Genomic DNA, 13,932 nt, shown 5'->3' on the forward strand with positions numbered 1-13,932 from the left:
AGTGGATGTGGTGAAGTTATACTTTAGTATTGGTTAAATAAATACTTAATCGTCTGGCACATTAACGCCAGATTATTATTAGTATTAGAACTTTGAAAAGCTTGTGTGAGAAATTGCATTAATTTAGAAGAAAGAACCACACAAACTTGGAGGAGACTATGCCTTTTGTTTAAGGAGAAATCGCAGACAGCGGTTGGCTTCAAGGCAATCGATGGTCACATCTGCGGCGTAACAGCTGTAACTCCAGCACACTCAGTACAAAACTCAAGTCTCCAATGTGTTATGGCATATGGACTCACCATAAGGCTTAGATTTACTGCGAGTCCATATGATATAACGCATTGGGGGCTTCACACCAAGAGTTTCACTCCTTCAGGATTGATAATTTTGATTATCATTCTCATTGTCACACTGCACTGACAGATGCTGACCAACACCAACAGACGCTTTTGTCGGGTTTTGTCAGATCAGTGTGTTAACATGTGTTAAAGCCTGTTCAGTTGGTCAAAACAAAAACATGTTCAATCAGCATTTGTCGGGTTGTGGAATGTCCGAGCACTGTGGTATGATTTTCCAATAAACTCTGACGTAATCTGACCTGGGCTTGAACCGTTGCCATGATGACGAGGCAATAGTCCTTGAAAACGCCACAGAAACGAAAGCTGGTAGGCTAGGTGCTAGGCGTGCTAAATCGTTGCTGTGGGAAAGATGGCAGATTTCTGGACGAATTAGATAGAAGAAGAGTTACTGGATCTCTGGAGAAGCTGGAGCTTTATGTTGTGGGTATAGCCATGTATACCAACTGCAAAGCAAGGGGGAATGCGATCAGGTCGATTGCCACAGCCCTTGGGATATCAGGTTTAGTCATTTGAAAGTTTACCTCAATACTTCAGTACATTTACTGATCTTAGTTTGTCTCGTGTTCTTCTTTCACAGAAGCTGAGGTAAAGAAAAAAAAATGGGTAATATGAGGACACAGTACAATAGATACCTGAAATCCCCTCCCTCTGTTTGCAGAGGACATCTGACTCCAAGGCAGGAATGGTTTCTGAGGTGACTGAAGTTTTTAGAGGTGCACATTAAAAAAAAAAAAAAAGATCCTCAACATCAAACCTTGATGTTCAAAATTTAAGTTTATTTAAAATAAAATGTTTATTTGGGTGTGGGTACAGAGAAACATTTACAGTATTTTAGTCCATTGCCATGGACAGCGCCTCTCTCAGAATTAAAGTACTCCATCAAACTCTTTTGTTTTGTTAAAAATATAGATTAATTTAAATGAAACATATAGTTCTTCCAATAATGAAAATTCTGTCATCATGTACTCATTTCCATGTTGTTCTAAAGCCGTATGACTTTATTCTGTGGAACACAAAGGAGATATTTGCAAATTTTGAGCCTTGGTCACTTTTGAAACCTCAGTCACTTATGAAAGACAGAAAACCAAACGGGTTTGGAACAACATGAGGGTGAATAAATGATGACAGACGTTTAATTTTTAGGTGAACTTTCCCTTTAAATTGTTATGTATCTGGGTATGGATGAAGAGAATTATTTACTATATTCTATCCCATTGCCAAAAAAACAGCTCCTGTCTCTGAGTTAAAGTACTCCACTAGCCTCTCCCTGTTTTGTTTGGCCTTATTATTTGCATTTGTGGACCTCGGCAATGCTGCCTGTTGCAGAGTAGGGTCCTGCCTCTAGGTTTCAGGTAGAAGATAATTTTCTTGCTCGTCCTGATCAATTATTCCACTTAGATAAGCATCACTACATTCTTCATGTAAATAGTTGTGAAGGGCACATAATGCAATGTCCTCCACAACATTTGGATCTAGATTAATCATAGTTTTTATAAATAAATAAATAAATAAATACATACATACATACATACATACATACATAAAAACTCTGAATCTGTTGACAAAGATACCAAAGATATTTTCTACAATAAGGCGGGCACAGGATAACCAGTAGATGAAGACTCTCTGTTCCGTGGAAAGCCCCTTCATGCAAAAGGTTTCATTAAGTTTGCCACAATGAAAAATGGCATTCTCATGTCTGTCCCTTGTAGTGGAGTAGGTTGGGGAATGTTTGCAGTTCTCTGTTCTAGAGACTCTTGCAGAGTTGACCCTCTAAATACTCCACCATCTTACACCCTTCCATTACACCCTACATCAACATTAAAAAAAATATGTAATAACTATCATGCAATGCCATCATAACAATGAAACTGAAGTGTTTATAATTGAAAAACTGGGCTCCACAGTGAGGGGGGGTCTAATCCGAATATGCTTCCTGACCAAAGCCCTTAAGCAATTAGGAAATTTTGCAGTGACTTGGAATCCTTCAGATATCATCAGCCACTCATCTGCTGTGGTAGCGCACTGGAAAAGAGAAGAAATTGGTAAATGAACCATGAATTCACTTGCAAAATTTTTTCTTATGAAGTCCTTATGATCACATTGTGTGTAATCACATAATATGCATTTACACTGTGTGCATCATTAATCTCTGTGCATAGTTTAGCACTAACACTATTATTAAACTATAGATTCTGTGTGGTGAAAGATTTGGCCTTGTTCAGCACCATTGGACCTGACAGCTCCCCAATGATGCACATAATTCAATTAAAGCACGAAGACAGAGTGGCCACCGACATATTCTTTGCAAAAAGGTCATTATGTATTTATGTATTATTTAAATAACACTGCTCATTTTCTACTCTCATGTTTTGGTTTTAATCGGGATCATCCACTAACAGTATGCCATTTTCCATATTCTGTTTCATGAAGCAAGAAGCGAAATTGCAACACGTTTATAAATTATATTTGCATAAAAATATTGTTCATAATGCATGACCTAATAATGGTCTTAGCTTACCACATAACCTACCTTAAGATGTCTCTCTCGGAGAACCTGGTAGATGGCTCTACATGTTTCAGGAATAAGCTTAGTTAAAGTTGAGCATCCAAATCAAAACAAGTAGAGCAGGTTACGAAAAAATTCCCCTGTGAACATTAAACAATACAAAGATATTGTATCAATACAAAGATATTATACAGCTTTTAGAAACTACAATATTAACATTTCCACCTAAATAGCTTAAATTGAATTGTTTGGGATTTTAAAGATGAAACAAAGATTATTACCTGTTGCCAAGAAGCAAAGTGTAATCATTAGGTGTTCACCGGGTGAAATGGCATCTCTAAAATTTGTAGTTGCCTCTGAATGATGGTGTCACCATCTGCAGTAGTTGTTGAAACTGCGTGGGGCAACCGATCAAAATTTTGAAAGCTCCACACATCCTCTGTCTGCAGTTCTCCGCATAAATTTAAGTAAGCGCCTTGTCTCTCACGTCACAATAACCAACCTCTTTCGTTTCACTCTTCGTCTTTTCAGGCGAAAAACGACACAAAGACACTAGTCATAATAAAATTTTGATTGTCGTGAAAGGATCATCCATTTTTAAACCAGTCTGTCCATAAAAAAGTTTGTTGGTGTCTGTTGGGGCAGTGGGAACATGACAGTTGTATTTCCCAGCATTCTAAATCCAATGGCCAACTTTTGAAAGTTGGTGATTGTTGGCTTTGGTCAGTGTCTGTCAGTACAGGGTGAACTAGGCTTTAAAACTACATTCTCCCCATCTAATACAGTAGCTCCAAACAAACAACAGCACATCCTGGTGGTCTCATTTGGTATTAGGGCAAATATAGGCTATTGGTATTTGCCTATTTTCTTTTTAAATCAGCCCTGTTTATAATTGATTTTGGGAAACAGGTTTTTTTTTTTTTTTGGTTTTTACATCAACTGCAATTTGTAATCACAGCTACAATGATAACATTTGTGTCCTTTTCACACAGGTGTTTCCACCCCACTCTGTAAAACCCTCTATATAGGAACACTCCACTTTCTACCGTAACAGGCTTGACCCACTCTGTGAATGCGCTTGCAGTGGCTGGCACAGGAGAGCAAGCAGCCTTTTTAATAATTTTTTTTTAATCACTATTACCATTTAAAATATTTGGACCAACTTAGATTTTATACTTAACTGTATTTTCTTCCCCTCCATATTTTTTACTATTTTCGGCCAAAGTTTTTTCAGTGGCATCCCTAATAAATATAGTTAACTGATATAACATACCAATGTTAGGTCAAACATGCATTGACATTGACATCGATTTTATTTCACATTAAAGAACTCTGTCACACTGGAAGGGCTGAGACAGATGCAAATGCAGTGTGAACAGTTTAAAGGTCCAAGCAAACAATTCCAAAAAGAGAGACAGGTTCAAGGTCAAAAAAACAGGCAAGGGTTCAGGCAATTGGGAAAACAGTATAAATTAGCAAAACCAGGACACAGAAACCAGGAAATAGAATCACAAAAAAATAAATAAATAAATTATATATAAAATATATATATTATATATATATATATAAAATAAAAGGCTAGCATTCAACAAACAAAGGCATGGTCAGTCACGTGATGCACACCAAGCATTACTTCACACTGAATGACTGTCCAAGGTCTGTTTATATGGGGTGTGAATGTAATTGGAAACAGGTGTGCGTGATTAGAACTCGGGAGATGAACATGACTGTTGTTCATGAACCCAGGTGTTGTGCTGGGGATTGTAGTTTGTGGTGGCTATGCTTCTATTCCGTGGTGTATTCTGGGAAGTTGAGTTCAAGGAAGGGGTAGACCTGACAGACTCAAAACATTGTCCTCATGTTTTATCCACATGTTTCAAGTGGGAAAATCGAGACAATAGATTATTAATGTTAGATGGGAGGAAGTGGGCCTGGCATCAGTTAACATCAGAGAGTTAATGTCATACCAGACTCACATGTTGATTGGCTCATCTGCCTTTTCTGGAGAAAAAAAAAAAAGAAACGACGTCTGTGTTTGCGTATTTTTGAGTGATAACTCGTAGTAGCATACTCTGATGCGAGTTCCTACGCAAGATTCTGTACTGATTTGCAGTCATCCATCTAAATTGGCAAGTACAGCTAAACCACAACAGGAAAATAGCATGAGAGCCTGTTTTTTTTTTCCCCCCTTCATTCATTTATTTTTTACCATCACCCACTATGCCATCTAATGTCATACTTAATATGATCCAACGTTTAATATTTTTGTTGGTTCCCTCTTGATTATTTCTAATGTGCCTTGATTTGTCTGTGGGTATTGGGTATTTATTTTTCTATTTATAAAATCAGGAAGTATTTTGTGTCAGTAAAATGGAAAATATTGATGAGCTGATATGAGGAGGGCCTCACTGCACTTAGGAAAGCAGATGCCTAGGGCCCCAAAAAGGAAATAGCTCACCCTGCCTATGATGACAATATTCTGACTTTTTGCAGTATCATACAGATTTTTAGACAAATCTAGTGAATTTGAGCACACATTAGTGACTGTCCTGAACTCGACACGGCTTTCCAGCTCACATCACACCTGCTGACAGATGAGTTCAGAGAACAGGTTCGCTTGAATCACCATCATCATTGTGTAATGCCTGACTGCTACCAATAAATGATCACCGCTGTTTATCCCACCCTCGCACTGCTGTTTTAAATACTCTCCTTAGAGTCAGTAGCTAATAAAAGCAAGTTAGATTTCCTTCATGACTGCTCACCTTTCACAACTACTTACTGTCACTGCTTTATTTTGTCTGCGTTTAGTTTGACACCATGACTAAAAATGACTTCTTTCTATAAGGAACAAGAACTTTAAATAATAAATTATAATTTATTAATTTCTATAAAACTCTATTCTATTTTTATTATATTCTAAGTGAAAACTTTCTTTCTTCACATACCCTAGTTTGTAAATTGATATGCAAATTAGTATATGATGTCATTTAGAAACTTCTGGAGACTTTTTTGGGCATGTTTTAGCTACTTTCCTCTGAAAACAGTTGACAACACTGCCCCTAAATGTGAATGAGAGGGTGTGTGGGTGGGTGTGTGTGTGTGTGTGTGTGTGTGGTGCCCCGAGATGGACTAACATCCCATCAGGGCTGTACTCCTGAGTCTCACCCGGTGTTCTCGGGATAGGCTCAGATCCACATGGGTACTGAAGATTTAGTACTTACGTTTCCACATGTACTCACTGTTTTCCTTAGGACCTGAGACATTCATTAATAATTAATGAATGCGCTGCTTCATCCAATCACAGAGCTCCAAATCCCTGCGCCTTGCTTAAAGCTGACAGACGTTTCTTAAATGGCGGACTATCGAAATTTAAATATAAACATGTCAGTACATTGCTTGCTAACACAATTCTAGCAACACTGGTAGTAACGTTATAAGGTATTATGTTACCGCTCTCCATTTATGCCAATTTCCTGCCTATTTCTCTGACTAGATCACACTATTCTCTTTCACACACTTCTATCACTGGTAGCCGCGTCTACAAATGTTATTGTAGACAGCTAACTATAGTAATGTGAGCTAAAGTGAATCCCAAAGACAAAAATCCTAACCTCCAGCCATTCATTTCCTGTCCTCCTTCGCTCTGTTACAGACTACACACACTCTGTGAAACTGATTCTCCATTAGCTCACTGGCTAACTGGTTAAATACTCAGCAGCAGCAGCACGCTCGCGCCGGAGACGTTAAAAGGCGCCAATGACTTGGCTGCGTCCCAAACCGCATACGTTCTAAATAGTGTGTCCAATTAGCACGTTACTATTTGTGTCGTCACTATGTTTGACATACTGTTTAGTAAGTAGTGTGGGGTTTTGAACAGAGTCCTTGCTTTGAAGTGACAGGTGGATTGCTGCTCTGTGATTGGATGAGTCACGTGAGTCTAGTGTTTTGTGATTGGATGAACGCACACGCGCTTATAAATTATGCATGAGGTTTCTGTTAGGGCGTTAACCTGGAAGTGGCTCGAGCCGCAACAAACAAAAACAAACAAACAAACAAACAAACAAACAGGGGGGGAAAAAACAGCTAATTAGCTAAATTTGTTCCATTCATTTTACCAGAGAAATATCGTTTTCAGAATAACTATTGCGTTATGTTTACTAAAGAAAAGTCTCGTGTGCAAAGACAAAAATTGACAAATGCGAAATTTGACACGAATTCAGGACGGGAATTAAAAAGGAAGATGGTGGTTAGTAAAGCTTTTCTGTCGCTGCCAGTTAGAAAAAGTCCCGAAATTTCTGTGACCTGCTTATCAAGAAAGACAAACGCAAAGCACAGTCTCAAGTTTAGTTCTTCATTAAAAATAAAGGAGAAGACTCACAGTGCTACACTGGGCTCAACTCAGCACAAGATACAACAGAGCAGAGAGGCCTCTGTCTATACACAAGGTAGCTTAGCTAACTAACTAAATAATATAAAACAATATGCAGTTTAACATAAGTTGCGTTGGACAGAAATTAATAGTAGTAGTAATAATAATAATAATAATGTCTTTTTTTTTTACTTCAAAGTGTAGCTATTCACTCTCTAATCACTAAACCTTCATTTCAATCACACGCATTCTTCCCTTTTTTCATATAATTAATTTCCTCTATTATTAATTTCCTCCATAGACCTGCATTTCTTTTTCTTGTATTTTGATACTTTTAAACACCCACAACAACAAAATGTATTATAAAAACTGTAGTCAAGATGTAGTAACAGACTATCTTTCTTTCTATCTATCTGTCTGTCTATCTCAAAAGATGCAGGGCCCTATCTTTTCTATGATGAAGAAAATGAAGGTAATATTTCAAAGATTTCATGCATATTAATTTTACTGTTTTTTTTTACTGTTTAAGGTATAATAATAATAATAATAATTTCTGTGCCTATAAATATTAAACAAAACCAAGATTTGCAAGCAAAATATTAAGTATTATTGGTCTGGTGGTTCTAGGGTTCCTCCCTGGTTCAATCCTGAGCTTGTGTTACTGTCTGTATAATAAGAATAGCAAAAGCCACAGCTGATGACACACAGTGTCAAAGCCTCTTGGGTATATTTACTAATCTAAGATAAATAACTCATGGTGTAATAACACTGGTGGGGCACGCCTCACAGCTCCAGGGTCCCCGGTTCAATTCTGAGCTCAGGTTACTGTCTGTGTGGAGTTTTGCATGTTCTCCCCATGTCCATATGGGTTGCCTTGGGTTCTTCGGTTTCCTTCCATGACTCCAAAACATGCTGAAATTAACAGCAATAATGGTTATAATATTTTTATCTAGATATAACTGCACCCTTTATAATTAGTTAATTATTTCAAAAGGTTTTTTTTAATAAAGAAAGTGAAAGTAATATTGCATTTTTTTAATTGTGAAAGTTAGGTAATCCTGTGATTTTCTATTTTTCCAGTTACAAAGATGTAATGCACACTTAAAAAAAAAACAAGCTATTACTTTCAAGGTTAATTGAAACCAAAAACCACATTTGTACACCATTTAGAATTACATAAACATGTTTATAGGTGCACTAAAAATGTAAAGAGAATGTATCTTGTGTACACTGCTTGTTTATAACACATGCCAACATGTTGGCAGGACCATTGAAGAATGCCCCAGGAGATAGAAAGGTGAAAGGAACTGTAAGTTTTTCTGCTTAATATCTAGGCAACCTAACCTATACCGTGGAATTAGTTTAAGGCTGCATTTACAAAGACATGGAATCTGTCAAAAACTCACCTTCTGCCACTGATTTTCTGGCAAATGCAAAATATTCTTTGTGAATGTAGCTTAAAATTATCATCAGCCGTTTATAGGCTTAAATGTTTCTCCAGCAGTGTGAAGTGAAGCAGAGTGTGCTGAAGACAATGTCCAGGATGCTACAGGAGAACAAGATCATCAGAGAGCGGTGGATCAGATTATCTCAGGTAAACCTGACACCTTAAGTTAGACAAATCCTCAAAACCTCTGCATATTTCAAATCCCTAAATACCCAACGGTACTACTGGAAGCATTGCTGTATGTCAGAATACCAAAAGATTGCAAAAGAAACATATTTGATTTAAACATATTTGTTTAAGAGGCCCAGACTCTGCACAAGTTAAACAGGAAAAAGTCAGCATATTCAACCTTAAAGGAAAAATCCACCCTGAACAACTTAGCAATATTTTCAATTAACATATCCAGATCGACTTACAAAGGTTAAAAAGTGCTACTTTGTTTACCGTTCAGCTGTGAGCAGCCATGTTGATGTGACGTCACTTGCTGAACTCGGAGTTGAGGAAACATTAAGACATCAACATAACGTGAACTTAAAACATTCATGCAACATTTTGGACTGAAATTAGAGTATATCAACAACAAAGGACAAAATCAGGTAGCATTAGCAAAAAGCTAGCCGGCTAACGTTAATGATAACTCTAATGTTGATGATTACCTTCTCAAAACAGCGATTAGTATGGTCAATTTTATAGATTAAAACAAGGACTGTGTCTATATATTAATTGATTTAAAGCCAATACTAAACTAATTTAAAAGTAGAGAAGGGGTACATTACACTGTTCACACTCTGCATGGCCATGTTGATTTGATGTCACTCCATAATCGGAGAAGGAACTGGTAGTTGAGAAGACTACCACAAGGTGCGGTTGAGGGGGGCGTTTTCTGTGGCTTTTACCGGTTGTAGGCAGGGAATTACAAGTTGCAACATCGCCTCGAACGCAGCAAAAGCTTGAAAGGCTTGAAACTTTCCACTCTTCTTTTTCGAGGCTTTATGTGTCTAATAGAGGCCTCTAGTGGTCAAAAGAATATAGGCCTGGGTACCACGTGAAACATTTTAAATGTCAGTACTGCATGTGTAAAATCTGAACCAGCAATAGCCAAAAAGAAAGAAATTCTTTAAAAATATGTGAACTTTTTTTTTTTTTATCATAGCTTAGAAGTGAACTTTAAATAATAATGTGAGCAGACATCTCTTCATAGAGCTTATATTGTGATGGCTCAGCATTTAGGCCTCTGGGCTTGTGATCAGAAGGCTATGAGTTTGAATTCTGGTACTGCCACTGTTGGGTCTTTGAGCATGGCCATTAAGTCTCATTTGCTCAGCTCAATTGTAAGTCACTTTGGATAAAAGTGTCTGCCAAATGACGTAAATGTAAATAATGCTACAAAAGTATGTGGACACCTGACCATCACACCCATATGTGGTTCTTCCCCAAAGCTGGAAGAACACAATTGTATAGAATGTCTTTATATAATGTAGCATTACGATTTCCCTTCACTGGAACTAAGAGGCCCAAACCTGTTCCAGCATGACAACTACCCTGTACATAAAGCGAGCTCCATGAAGACATGGTTTGCCAAGGTTGAATTGGAAGAACTCAAGCTGTCCTGCACAGAGCCCTGACCTCAACCCCACTGAATACCTTTGGGATGAACTGGAACGCCAACTGTACCCCAGATCTCCTCACCCAACATCAGTGTCTGATCTCACTAATGCTCTTGTGGCTGAATGAAAACAAATCCCCACAGCCACACTCCAAAATCTAGTGGAAAGCCTTCCCAGAAGAGTGGTTATTATACCAGCAAAGAGGAATCTATTTGAAATGGGATGTCAACAAGCACTTATGGGTGTGGTGGTCAGGTGGCCGCAAACATTTTGACAAACTTCACTGGACAGTGACAATGTTTCTTTACATTAGCAGTGCAACCATTTCATTTAGCTGCATTGCATTTTGGAACTTTGAGACACTGGAAAATGGTGAGTAAAAAAAAAAAAAAAAAAAAGGTTGTCCATTGTTGTTTTTTTGGCGCTAACTGCAAAACCTGACTGTTATCAATTAAGTTTGCCATTGTTGAATTTTTCTCTCCTAATTTAATGCCTCAGCCCTTTGACATCAGATGCAGCAGATTACTACAAATGTCTCACTATTCGTTACTGCACACTTTAAATTAGTTAAATTAGTTTAGACTGGCACAATGTTCTGTTCATGTTAAAAGCACACTGCAATATAGAATATTTGTTACTCTTGTAACTTTGCTATTGAAGACTTGGAAATTTTTCTTGAAATGTTGTGATCACTTACTAAATAATAAGTGGTTATTTTTTTATAGTTTTTCTAGAACTGCGTACCTCTCACAGAAATAATGAAAATACAGCACCAACCAACAAAATAGCACCAGAACCACTAAACACAACACAAATATTTCAATATAAGCATAGGTAAATTTTTCAGTGTTTTGGTTTTCTTTAAAATGTCATTCCACACTTTTACAAATGTTTATAGAGTTTTTAGAAAGAAGCCCCACAACACAATCGTCCTTAACACTGCACTTAAAATTTGGTTTTTGTGTATTGAGGAAATGTTTTCTGAAATCTGTTTTCTGCTGCAGATTCAGGCAGGTAGAAAATAAGAGTGGCTCTAAACCAAGAGATGGAATGTTGTTCACACAAGGTATTCATTATTGCAGACATTAGTTTAGACACTGACACAATGTTCTGTTCCTGTTAAAAACACATTGCAATATGGAATATCTGTTATTCTTATAACTTTGTTATTGTAGATTCATCAGAATTAGAGAGGAAACTTTATGTATTTGTGCACACTCTGTGTGTGTGTGTGTGTGTGTGTGTGTGTCTGTGTGTGTGTCTGTGTGTGTGTTGGCTTTCCTTAAAAGAAGATTGTAAAACCTGTTTGGAATGCTCAAGAGCCCAGTCACATGCAAATGTTGGAGGACAACTTTCAAGACTTTTATTTTGCCTTTATGCTTGTAAAAATATATGTTGAAAATATTACACTAGATGTTTGACCCTAGATGGTGCTATATTCAAAGCTTAGAATAGCTGATTGTTCCACATTCTTTTAATGGCAATGGTAAAAATTAACCCTCAAAGTTTAGGTTTTGGGGTGGCATGATTTATTTTAAGGTTGATGGGAATTTGGGAATTTGTTTGTTAACAGTTTGTTAACAGTCAATATTATGATAAAGGCATTTTGTATGCTTTAGTTGTTAAGTTGAGGTTTACAGAAATGTTTACACTCTGGTTGAACTTGTAGAGTGAAAATAGTTATTTCTTTTTGTACAGTCACTGTTGTGCTTATCAATTTTTAAACTGTTCTGTATTTCTTCCTCTGTGTTGGTCATACATACACTATGAGCAGACACATTTCACATTCAGAAAATATAAAAACGAAAATCCAACTGCTCTCTGACCGTTTTCTGTGCATTATCATTGTATACACTTGAGTGTACACTTCACTAGAACTTTGATTAATGGGCATTAAGTAATTTTGGTTTTTAAAGTACAAAGAAACAAATGACTTTAAAAAGTGAGATCCTCAAGGAACAACAGTCTCAGCTAACTAAATATTTGTTTATAAGGTTTAATGGTTACAAATACAGTGCTGTCCTTACACAGTTGCCATTACATTGGTCCAAAAACAGAGATGAGCCCTTTTTTTTTGTCTCTGTCCAGTTGTTTAATCACCTGTGAGTGTGTTTGTGTTGCATAGAGGAGCACAATGATGCATTTTGACAGCTTGTCATTCAAAGAACCCACATCCCTAGTGTACAGTGACCTCAGATCATGTGATGATTGTTATGATATGCTGGGAAAAGCCCATTTACTTTTATTTGACAAAATAAAAATGCAGATAGGGTGTATATCTTATAAAGTAAGATATGTAGGTTTTGTGTAGGTAATGTGTAGGTTTTTTACTTATTTTTACTTTTTACTTATAGTGAATTTAACTTATTCACTTATTCGAATAATTGTACTTCTTAATACAGCTGTGCAGTGGTGGTCCAACGGTTAAAGCTCTGGGTTGCTGATCCGATGGTCAGGGGTTCAAGCCCCAGCACTGCCAAACTACTGTTGGATAAGACCCTTAACCCTCTCTGCTCTAGGTGTTATGTATCATGGTTGACCCTGCACTCTGACCATGAAGAAAAGAATTTCACTGTGCTGTAATGCATATGAGACAACGCTTCTTCTAATATATGAGAGGAAAAGCAAATAACATTTGAGTTCAAATACTCTGCTTGTTGTAAAAAAAAAAATTGTTTGCTCTAACTGTTGACAGAAACGTAAATGAAAGAAAGACATCTGTGATCTCCCTAATGAACCCTAATTTTAACTGTCACCATTTCTTGGATCTTGTCACATGCAAATGACACACAGAAAGGCACTTAGTCTTTCAACCATTAAAATTTCATGAACACCACTTATAATTACTGAGTATTAAAGTTAATTGTGGAAAAGTTATATGACGATTATATTATGTGAGTGTTTGAAAAAGCACATGGTAAATATACAGTGGATATAAAATGTCTACATACCCCTGTTAAAATCGAAAGTTTTTGTGATGAAAAAAATTAAACCAAAATGTCGGAACTTTTTCCACCCTCGGTGTGAAATTACAACAAATAAAAATTAAGTGAAAAACAATCAGAAGCATTTTAGGGGGGAAAAAAATGAAAAATAAAAAAGTTACAATAACCTTGTTGAATAAGTGTGCACACCCTTTTATAATTGGGGATGTGGCTGTGTTCAGAATGAACCAATCACATTCAGTCTCACGTTCAAAAGTAATTATCATACAGCTATCATCAATTAAATTATTCTGATTAACCCCAAATAAAGACCAGCCGTTTCTGTAGGAACCTCTTGGCATCATCTTGGGTTCATCTGACTGCTGAAGCCATGGTCTGCAAAGAGCTGACAAAGCCTGTACAGGGTCTCACTGTCAAAAGGATTCAGGAGAGGGGTACAAAAAAAATGTACCATAGACCCCATTTTCTGCATGAGCCCGGTTCATGGTGATTTATGATATAAGCAGAATATAGTTATTTTCTTTAATCACAGGTCTATCTTTAGATTATCTTTATCATATAATCTGACATTAATAACACATTATCACCCAGTCTTTGACCAAATTTGACCAAGATTGTGTTGGGATCATCTCATACAGTGTAACAAGTAATAATCTTAAAAGACTGATGAAATTGCAGCATCTAAAACCAGCT

The 13,932-nt window shown here is 36.9% G+C and overlaps 1 long non-coding RNA gene across 6 annotated transcripts; it reads right to left on the reverse strand.

Annotated features, from left to right (window-relative positions):
- On the reverse strand, positions 1-9,750 carry LOC113530001 (uncharacterized). 6 transcript variants are annotated; one of them, XR_004578748.2, is made up of 5 exons: positions 9,344-9,750; positions 9,132-9,171; positions 8,647-8,786; positions 2,893-8,152; positions 1-2,384 (listed from the first exon to the last, which is right to left on the reverse strand). It is a non-coding gene; the product is annotated as an uncharacterized LOC113530001 (long non-coding RNA). The 6 variants fall into 6 exon arrangements; XR_008302385.1 differs by having other exon boundaries at positions 2-2,384; positions 2,893-3,008; positions 3,150-8,152; positions 9,132-9,749; XR_003403101.3 differs by having other exon boundaries at positions 3-2,384; positions 2,893-6,217; positions 6,483-8,152; positions 9,132-9,749.
- Positions 9,751-13,932: the final 4,182 nt, after the last annotated feature.

Source organism: Pangasianodon hypophthalmus, chromosome 9 (genome assembly GCF_027358585.1).
Source record: "Pangasianodon hypophthalmus isolate fPanHyp1 chromosome 9, fPanHyp1.pri, whole genome shotgun sequence".
Lineage (NCBI taxonomy): Eukaryota > Metazoa > Chordata > Actinopteri > Siluriformes > Pangasiidae > Pangasianodon > Pangasianodon hypophthalmus.